The sequence below is a fragment of the Hemitrygon akajei genome, chromosome 6 (assembly GCF_048418815.1).
Source record: "Hemitrygon akajei chromosome 6, sHemAka1.3, whole genome shotgun sequence".
NCBI lineage: Eukaryota > Metazoa > Chordata > Chondrichthyes > Myliobatiformes > Dasyatidae > Hemitrygon > Hemitrygon akajei.
Window position 1 is genome coordinate 115,053,468 of NC_133129.1, and position 8,570 is coordinate 115,062,037.

At 44.0% G+C, this 8,570-nt stretch overlaps 1 protein-coding gene across 3 annotated transcripts in view; it reads right to left on the reverse strand.

Annotated features, from left to right (window-relative positions):
• slc39a13 (solute carrier family 39 member 13) overlaps positions 1–8,362 on the reverse strand; it is a 70,652-nt gene extending 62,290 nt beyond the window's left edge. For 2 of the 3 annotated variants that reach the window (XM_073049073.1, XM_073049074.1), the window contains exon 1: positions 8,196–8,362. The gene's annotated coding sequence lies outside the window, so the exon portion shown is untranslated. The remainder of the gene's footprint in view (positions 1–8,195) is intronic. The other variant, XM_073049072.1, reaches the window with a different exon arrangement.
• Between the last annotated feature and the right edge of the window lie 208 nt (positions 8,363–8,570).

Consider the following 8,570-nt stretch of genomic DNA (forward strand, 5'->3'; position numbering starts at 1 on the left):
GGAGAGTGAGGATATAATTGATCAAAGTTATAGGGAAGTCGCAGGAGGCGAGTAGCTGAGTGACTGTCAGGAGAAATGGAAACAGGCAGTTAGAGCAAAGCACCCCTCAAAAATAAGTACAGTCGGCCCTCTTATCCGCAGATTCGACCAACCGCGGATCAGGTAAACCCGGAAGTTCTCTCTTCAGCACTCGTTGTTTGAGCATGTACGGACTATTTTTTCTTGTCATTATTCCCTAAACAATATAGTATAACAACTACTTACATAGTATTTACATTGTATTAGGTATTATAAGTAATCTAGAGATGGTTTAAAAGTACAGGCAGTCCCCGAGTTATGAACGAGTTCCATTCCTGAGTCCGTCTTTAAGACAGATTTGAAGTCGGAATAGGTACATCCGGTATTATGTAGCCTCAGTTAGTAAAACGTTTGTCTTAGTACACAGTATATATTTTACCTTTCTATGCAAATAAAACACTTAAGAAACATATGTATTTCAATAATTAAACCACTGCCTTGCTTAGTAATAATTGTAGCTTTCATCGGGACAGGGCCTTTCAAATGCTCCATTAAAATTGTTCTGATTGTTGACCGACTAGTCTAACGCTTTTCCAATAACCGATAGCATTTCACCTCTTTCTGATCGCTTTATTACTTACACTTTATTTTCAGTCGTGATCGTGATAATTTTCGTGAACAGAAACACTGCTGATTCAGAGGTCCGCCGCCAGGTCCTAATGTCCACCGCACTGAGACAGGTTAAATAAGGTCTGGGGTTCCGCTGAGGCCGAAAGACTACCACATTGCGACAGGTTAAATAAGGGAGTTGAGCATCCGCGTTTTTTGGTATCCACGGGGGGTCCCGGAACCAATCCCCCGCGAATAAGGAGAGCTGGTCGTATACTGCTTTCGATACACTTGTGGGGGATGACCTCCTGGGAGAATGCCATGGCGACTGGGTTACAGGCACTGAGCATGGGTTTGTGGTGCAGAAGGGAATGAGAACAAGGAAGCAGTAGTATAGGGGACTTGATAGTGAGAGGCACAGACAGGAGATTCCGTGGACGTGAACTGGACACCCAGATAGTATGTTGCCTCCCAGGTGCCAGGGTCAGGGATGTCTCAGATCATGTCCACAACATTTTGGAGAGGGAGGGAGAGCAACCAGATGTCTTGGTATAGCAATGATGTCCTGAAAAGAGAATTTAGAGAGCTGGATAGAAAACTGAGAAGCAAGACTTCCCAGGTAGCAATTTCTGGATTGCTGCCTGTGCCACATGCCAGTGAGAGTAGATCTGGCAGATAAATGTGTGGCTGAGAAGCTGGCGCAGGGGACAGGGCTTCAGGTTCTTAGATAATTGGGATCTCTTCTGGGGGAAGATACTACCTGTTCAAAAGTGACGGGCTGTACCTGAACCTGAGGAGGGCCAATATTCTTGCGGGCAGGTTTGTGAGAGCTGTTGGGGAGGGTTTAAACTAACTTGGCAGGGGGGTGGGAACTGGAGCGAAGGGACTCAGGGTAGGTCAGATGGTAAAAAAGTAAAGCTAGCATGCAGTCAGATTGTCAGGAAGGGCAGGCAGGTGACGGGACTTAGTTGCAGCCAATAGGCTGAGTATCATATCTTCAGGGATGCAAAAATCAGAAAGGATAGCAAGGTGTTGTATCTAAATGTGCATAATATAAGAAATAAGGTGGATGATCTTGTTGCAACATTACAGATTGCCAGGCATGATGTGGCCATAACTGAATCATGGCTGACAGATGGTTGTAGTTGGGAGCTGAATGTCCAAGGTTACCAATTGTTTTGGAGGTATAGGAAGGTAGGCAGAGGGGGTAGTGTCGCTCTACTGGTAAAGAATGGCATCAAATCAGTAGAAAGTTGGGTCATAGGATCAGAAGATGTTGAATCCTTGTGGGTTGAGTTACGAAACTGCAAGGGTAAAAGGACGTTGCTGGCAGTTATATACAGGCCTCCCAACAGTGGCTGGGAGGTGAACCACAGGTTACAACAGGAAATAGAAAAGGCGAGTCAAAAGGGCAATGTTATGGTAGTCATGGGAGATTTTAACATGCAGGTTGATTGGGAAAATCAGGTTGGTAATGGATCTCAAGAGAGTGAGTTTGTTGAATGCCTAAGAGATAGCTTTTTAGAGCAGTTTATCATTGAGCCTACTAGGGGATCAGTTATACTGGATTAGGTGTTATGTAATGAACCGGAAGCAATAGGAAGCTTAAGGTAAAAGAGCCCTTAAGAGCCAGTGATCACAATATGATTGTGTTCAACTTGAAATTTGATAGGGAGAAAGTAAAGTCTGATGTAGCAGTATTTCAGTGGAGTAAGGGAAATTACAGTCGTATGAGAGAGGAGTTGGCCAAAGTAAATTGGAAGGAGCAGCTGGCAGGGATGACAGCAAAACAGCAATGGGATGTGTTTCTAGGGGAAAAAATGGGAGGTGCAGAACACATGCATTCCAAAAATGAAGAAATACTCAAATGGTAAAATATTATAACCAGGGCTGACAAAGGAAGTCAAAGCTATTGTAAAAGCAAACAAAAGGGCATACAACAAAGCAAACATTAGTGGGAAGATAGAGGATTGGCAAGTTTTAAAAAACCCAAAGAGTGTAACTAAAAAATCATTAGAAGGGAAAAAATGAACTATAAAAGCAAGCTAGCAAATAATATCAAAGTATGTTAAAAATAAAAGAAATGAGTGGAAATAGGTCCTCTAGAAAATGAGGCAGGAGAAATAGTAACGGGGGCAAGGAGATGGCTGATGAACTAAATGAGTATTTTGTATCAGTCTTCACTGTAGAAGACACTAGCAGTATGCCTGATGTTGTAGTGTGTGAAGGAAAAGAAATGGGTGCTGTTACTGCTACAAGAGAGAAGGTGCTCAAAAAGCTTCAAGACCTAGAGGTATACAAGCCACCCGGACCAGAAGAACTGCACCCTAGGGTTCTGAAAGAGATAGCGTTAGAGATTGTGGTGGTACTAGAAATAATCTTTCTAAAATCTTTGGACTCTAGCACGGTGCCAGAGGACTGGAAAATTGAAAATGTTACTCTACTCTAAGAAAGGAGGAAGGCAGCAGAAAGGAAATTTAGACCAGTTGGCCTGACATAATTGTTAAGGATGAGGTGATGGCGTACTTGGTGACACAGGACAAGATAGTATGAAGTCAGCATGGTTTCCTCCAGGGAAAATCCTGCCTGACAAACCTGTTGGAATTCTTTGAGGAGATTACAAGTAGGATAAATAAAGGGGATGTAGTGGATGTTATATATTTGGATTTTAAAAAGGCCTTTGACAAGGTGCCACAGCCTTGTCACAAAACACTGACATTTATGCAACAACAGAGCCTAAGAACAGCAGGCCACCTTTAACCCGAACCGTGCCTACCACAGCACCTTCAACTATCTGTAGTTCAGTGCCAAGCACATCATCCATGTAAGCCCAACCTTAAGTTCCTATTCTGCCAATTATACTTACCCTGTGTTATCAACTAACAGTAGAGAACATCAAATTCATCAAATCTAGGGGCCTCAACATCCCAGCTCTAGCGAGCAGGTTGTGTTACACAGCCTTCAAATATTTCTAATACATCTACAATATTGGCAGCTACCTGATTATGTTTAAAGCTGTCCAGTAAAGCCAATACATATAGCAAAAAAAAAGTCAGTCTTTTAGTTCACCCTCAGTTATCAGTGACAGAAGGTGCACTTACCAATAACTTGTTCATCAAGATGAATTTCACAAGTACCATTCAGATCTAGATCTTACTAAAGCTTGGCCAAACCTGAACAAATATAGCGATTTTCAGAGATGAAAGTGCATGTAGCCCCGATCAAATGTGACATTAGGGACCTCAAATCCTGTCAAAAGGAATAAAGATCCTGTCCCTCTTTCCAGGACACATCCACGCTCAGGTGTCCCCAGAGAAGCATGCAGTAGCAGTATCTACTGGTACAATAAGGGATTTCTGTAAATGGTAGGCTCTAAGGGACTCAAGTGTGTTGTAGATAACAATAATGGTATTTTAATTTGAAACTGTAAGTAATGTGTTTCATGAAGCTTTGAGTGTTGCATATAGGTTTTTGTTGTGACATTGTAGTCATGGAATAAACTTAGTATATGTAAAAAAAAATGAAAACTCTCCAATTGACAGCTGGTAGAACTGCTTGCTGCCTCGTGTCCAGCAGCCCAAGTTCACTCCTGACTTCTGGTTCTGTCTGAACGGAGTTTACACTTTCTCCCTCTGACCACAAAGAGAGCAGCCAGAGGTAACACAGCCTCCTCTACTGCCAAGTTGAAGCCAGACACAGGTAAGAGGAGCAGTACCTCATATTCCACCTTGCTCGTCCTCCAAATTCAGCCCTTTACCACATTTTTACCAAGGTTTGACTGTGCACTCCCAAATCAAGGACATCAACTAATCAGGACTTCTCTAACAACACCTCCCAATCCTGCAACCTTCAAATGCTAGGAGCAGTTCTCACACTAAACCAGCATTGGAACTATATCACTGCTCTTTCATTAGCAGGTCTAAATACAGAAACTCCCTAGCAACCTGCAATAATCAAACGCAGTTACTTACTGACACTATGATAAATTAATGTTGAGCAACAAATGTCAGAACCACAAAACGCTAGAAATGCTGTGTCCAAAATAAAGTCAAAACTGAGGGAGGAAAGGAAGATGCACGAAGGCTATGACAGATTAAGAAAGGAATGCAATGTTCCAGACAATATCTTGCCTGACTTTCTCTCAAATTTTAAATGATTTGCACGTTTCTGTTATAATCTTTTATTGCATAGCCATTGGCAATTAAAATAAAGGATGTTAGTTTAGCATTATAAACAGGCAATAGAGGCAAGAACAAAATTCACAGGAGGTAAACCACAACACAATGCTCATTTCCACTATTTCATGTGGAAAATCCTCCAACATGCCCATCACTGGATTCAACTATTTTCACAGCCTACCCCAAAAACAATTTAATATTCTGCAAAAACCCTGCCAATATGAATAATATAAAAATGAATTGCTGAAAACAGCTGGTGAGACAGCATCTATAGGAAGAGAAACAGTTAATGCTTTGGGCTGTCACCCTTCATCAGAACTGGGAGGGAGAAATACAAGTCAGTGTAGGTGAGAATGAAAGATACCCTTCAGCTTATTTGCAACATTCACTTATTTCTCTTGCAGTCTTGATGAAGGGTTCTGAATCAGAATCAACCATTTCTCTTTCCATGGATGCTGCCAGATCTGCTGAATGTTTCTAGACTATTTTCAGATTTCCAGCACACTTTTTTTTTAAATGTTCATTTCCTAACATTAGATCTGATTTACTTTCAGTCATGCCATTGCCCCTGCCTTGAAATCAAAAGAACGCATGAAATTCAAATGTGGATTTAAGTTTAAGAAAAGCCACAAAGCTGTGAGCAACCATGTATAAGAAGAAAAAGAGCCAGTATGTATACTCAATACATTCTCTAGTCATTTTAAGTTCTTCTGCAAATCAGTTTATGCAACAAGGCTTGGAATATTCAACTACATCTGATTTATTGCACGATCAATAGACTTGTCTACAGAAAGCTTACAAGTATTTCAGAATTACTGAATCACATGCCCACATTCCTAGAAAAATTTCAAGTATATCTGTATGTTGTTTCTAACAGACCATAAAGAACATTATTCTTGGCAATACATAAATGCAAATTGTGATGAAACAAAAAAAATTTGAATAATTATTGCTAGGAAGGAACAAATTGAAACAGCAAATCCAGTCTTCACCACTTTTTAATGAGGTAAACAGTTACCGTGCGCCTCAAAACTACTTGCTATTTCTCAGTGCTTCTACAAACTCTTACAATACATACTTTATTATATTGTGGTGTCCTTTGCCAGCTAATGCTTTGTATTACTATAAAATCCTGTTCTATCTTGCAAAAGCTTGAGGATCTATTCACCTTTCAAACGTGTGCTGACAATGAAAATATATGCAAGCAGCTGCAGCTATATTTTCTAGGGTGTTTCTCTTTTGCCATGCCTCAAGCAGTTAGAAATCAAAGCAAGAGATAATCGGCATGGATTTAGATGACAGGCAATCCCCCCATGCTATGTCCCTGCACCTACATTTTATTTAAAGTAAACCTGAAAATTTTCTTAAATGAAAATTCCTACCTTGACCACCCACCCAAAACCATCAATATGTCTCTGTTGAGCTGACTTTCGCCACAAAAATACTTTGCCAGCCATAGAACATTACAGCACAGAAACAGGCCTTTTGGCCCTTCTTGGCTGTGCCAAACCATTTTTCTGCCTAGTCCCACTGACCTGCACCTGGCCCATATCACTCCATACACCTCTCATCCATGTACCTGTCCAAGTTTTTCTTAAATGTTAAAAGTGAGCCTGCATTTACCACTTCATCTGGCAGCTCATTCCACATTCCTACCACGCTGTGTGAAGAAGCCAACCCCCCATGTTCCCTTTAAACTTTTCCCCCTTCACCCATGTCCTCTGGTTTTTTTCTCCCCGAACCTCAGTGGAAAAAGCCTGCTTGCATTCACTCTATCTATACCCATCATAATTTTAGATACCTCTATCAAATCTCCCCTCATTCTTCTACGCTCCAGGAAATAAAGTCCTAACCTATTCAACCTTCTCTGTAACTCAGTTTCTCAAGTCCCGGCAACATCTTTGTAAACCTTCTCTGCACTCTTTCAACCATCTATATGCTTGGAATGTCCTCGCCACATCAGGAATCTCCTTAAACACAACTGAAACATTAAATATTTTGACTTGCTCCACTAAATACTTTGAGACATCCAGAAGCTTGAGATACAATGGATGCAAAGGTGATCTACAAAAGCAGGTCAATATGTTGGTGGCAGAGGTGCAACCTGATGCGGTATGGTTGACTCACAAGGCAGAAAAGTGTCATGACACAGCAGAACAGCAGATCCCTCCCACCTACCATTACTGATTGGGCCACGAGGGAGGCAATCACCTTTCTCCTCCCATGAGACACTCTCCTCTATCCACCCATGTGTTGGAAAAGACTTGAGGCTGATGAAAGGGAAGAATTTGCCTCACCCATCCATGGGGCTGGTGAGTGGGAGATCCACCCATGTGCCACAGACCTGATGAGATAAAAGGTTCCCCCTCCACCACACAATCATGCACACACACGCTTGCTTTCACAGGACTGAGGCAAGAAACAACTTCCTGGTGTATGGGATTGAAAGACCCTCATTCCTTCCACATGGCCTCCTGTACTGAGGCCATGAGGCCACACTCAGTTGGAGGAGCTACACCTTACAACTTGATGGCATGAACAACAATTTCTTGAACTTCTGGTAGCACCCGCACCCACCACCATTCCCAATTCCCTCTCTTACCTTATCTCCTTGCCTGCCCATCACCTCCATCTGCTTATCCCCCTTTCCTCCCACAGGGGTAGGGGGCAGGGGAAGTGATATAATATTCAGGGACAGGGCTTGAGTGGGGGTGGTGACTTGTCCACAATAGAGTGTGGGGTCGGGGCATTGCAATACCCAGAGATAGGGGGTGGGGTGATGGCTTGTCCATGAGTGGAATGGGGGTAATACCTTGCCCGGGAGTGGGAGAGGGATTAGAGATGGGGGCTATGCCTTGGGTGGGCTGGAGGATAACCTTGCGCAGAGATTTGGGGGTGGGGACAAAAGGTTGCCCAGAGATTCAGGAGCGGGTGATGTCTTGTCCACGATAGAATGTGGAGTGGGGGCAATAGTATGCCCAGAGATTCAGGGATGGGGTGATGCAATACTCAGGGTGAGGGAGTGGGTGGGGGTGATGGCTTGTCCACGATGGTGTGGGGTAATTGTCCAGAGATTCGGAGGTGGGGGTGTGGACTCCTATGCGCAGATTTTGTAGGAAATGGACTCCCTCACCAGGGTCAGCTGGGATGGAGGGAATCCGGAACACAAGCCCTCCCTCTCCAGGTGCTGATGAGCTTTAGCCTCTCTCACAGTGGGTTGCAGAGGCCATTGGGTCGGGAAGCACTGACCAACTTTTAGGCAAGTTGGTGAGTAGGCGGCATGACAGAAGAGGACAAGGCGGGCTGTTCCGTGTGTGACGGCCGATAATGGAAGCAAAAATATCCACCCTCAGGAACCCAGCTCGCCTTCACCCTTCCCCGAGTACTCACCTCCGGCGACGGCGGGCGACACGACCAGTTGAGGCGGACAGGAGCAACCACTGTTGCGGCCTCCTTCCTTACCCCCACACCCCCTCCTGCTTCAGCCGCCGCCACGTAAGCCAACGCGAAATGCGGGGCTCGAGCGCCGACAGGCCGAGCCCGCGCATGCGGACCCAAGCTCGCTCGCTCCCGCGCGCGCGCGCGCACGCGACCACTTCCCTAGCGCGCGGTCTCCAACGGTAACCGCAAGTTCCTGACCTGAGGTCAGTGAACGGAAACCGGCCCGTTGTTCCTAACTCCACAGACGGTCTGAGCATTTCTAAACACGACAGTTCTTGTACTGGCTGTGTTTTCCCATGATTTCCGAATACGGATCTTAACAGC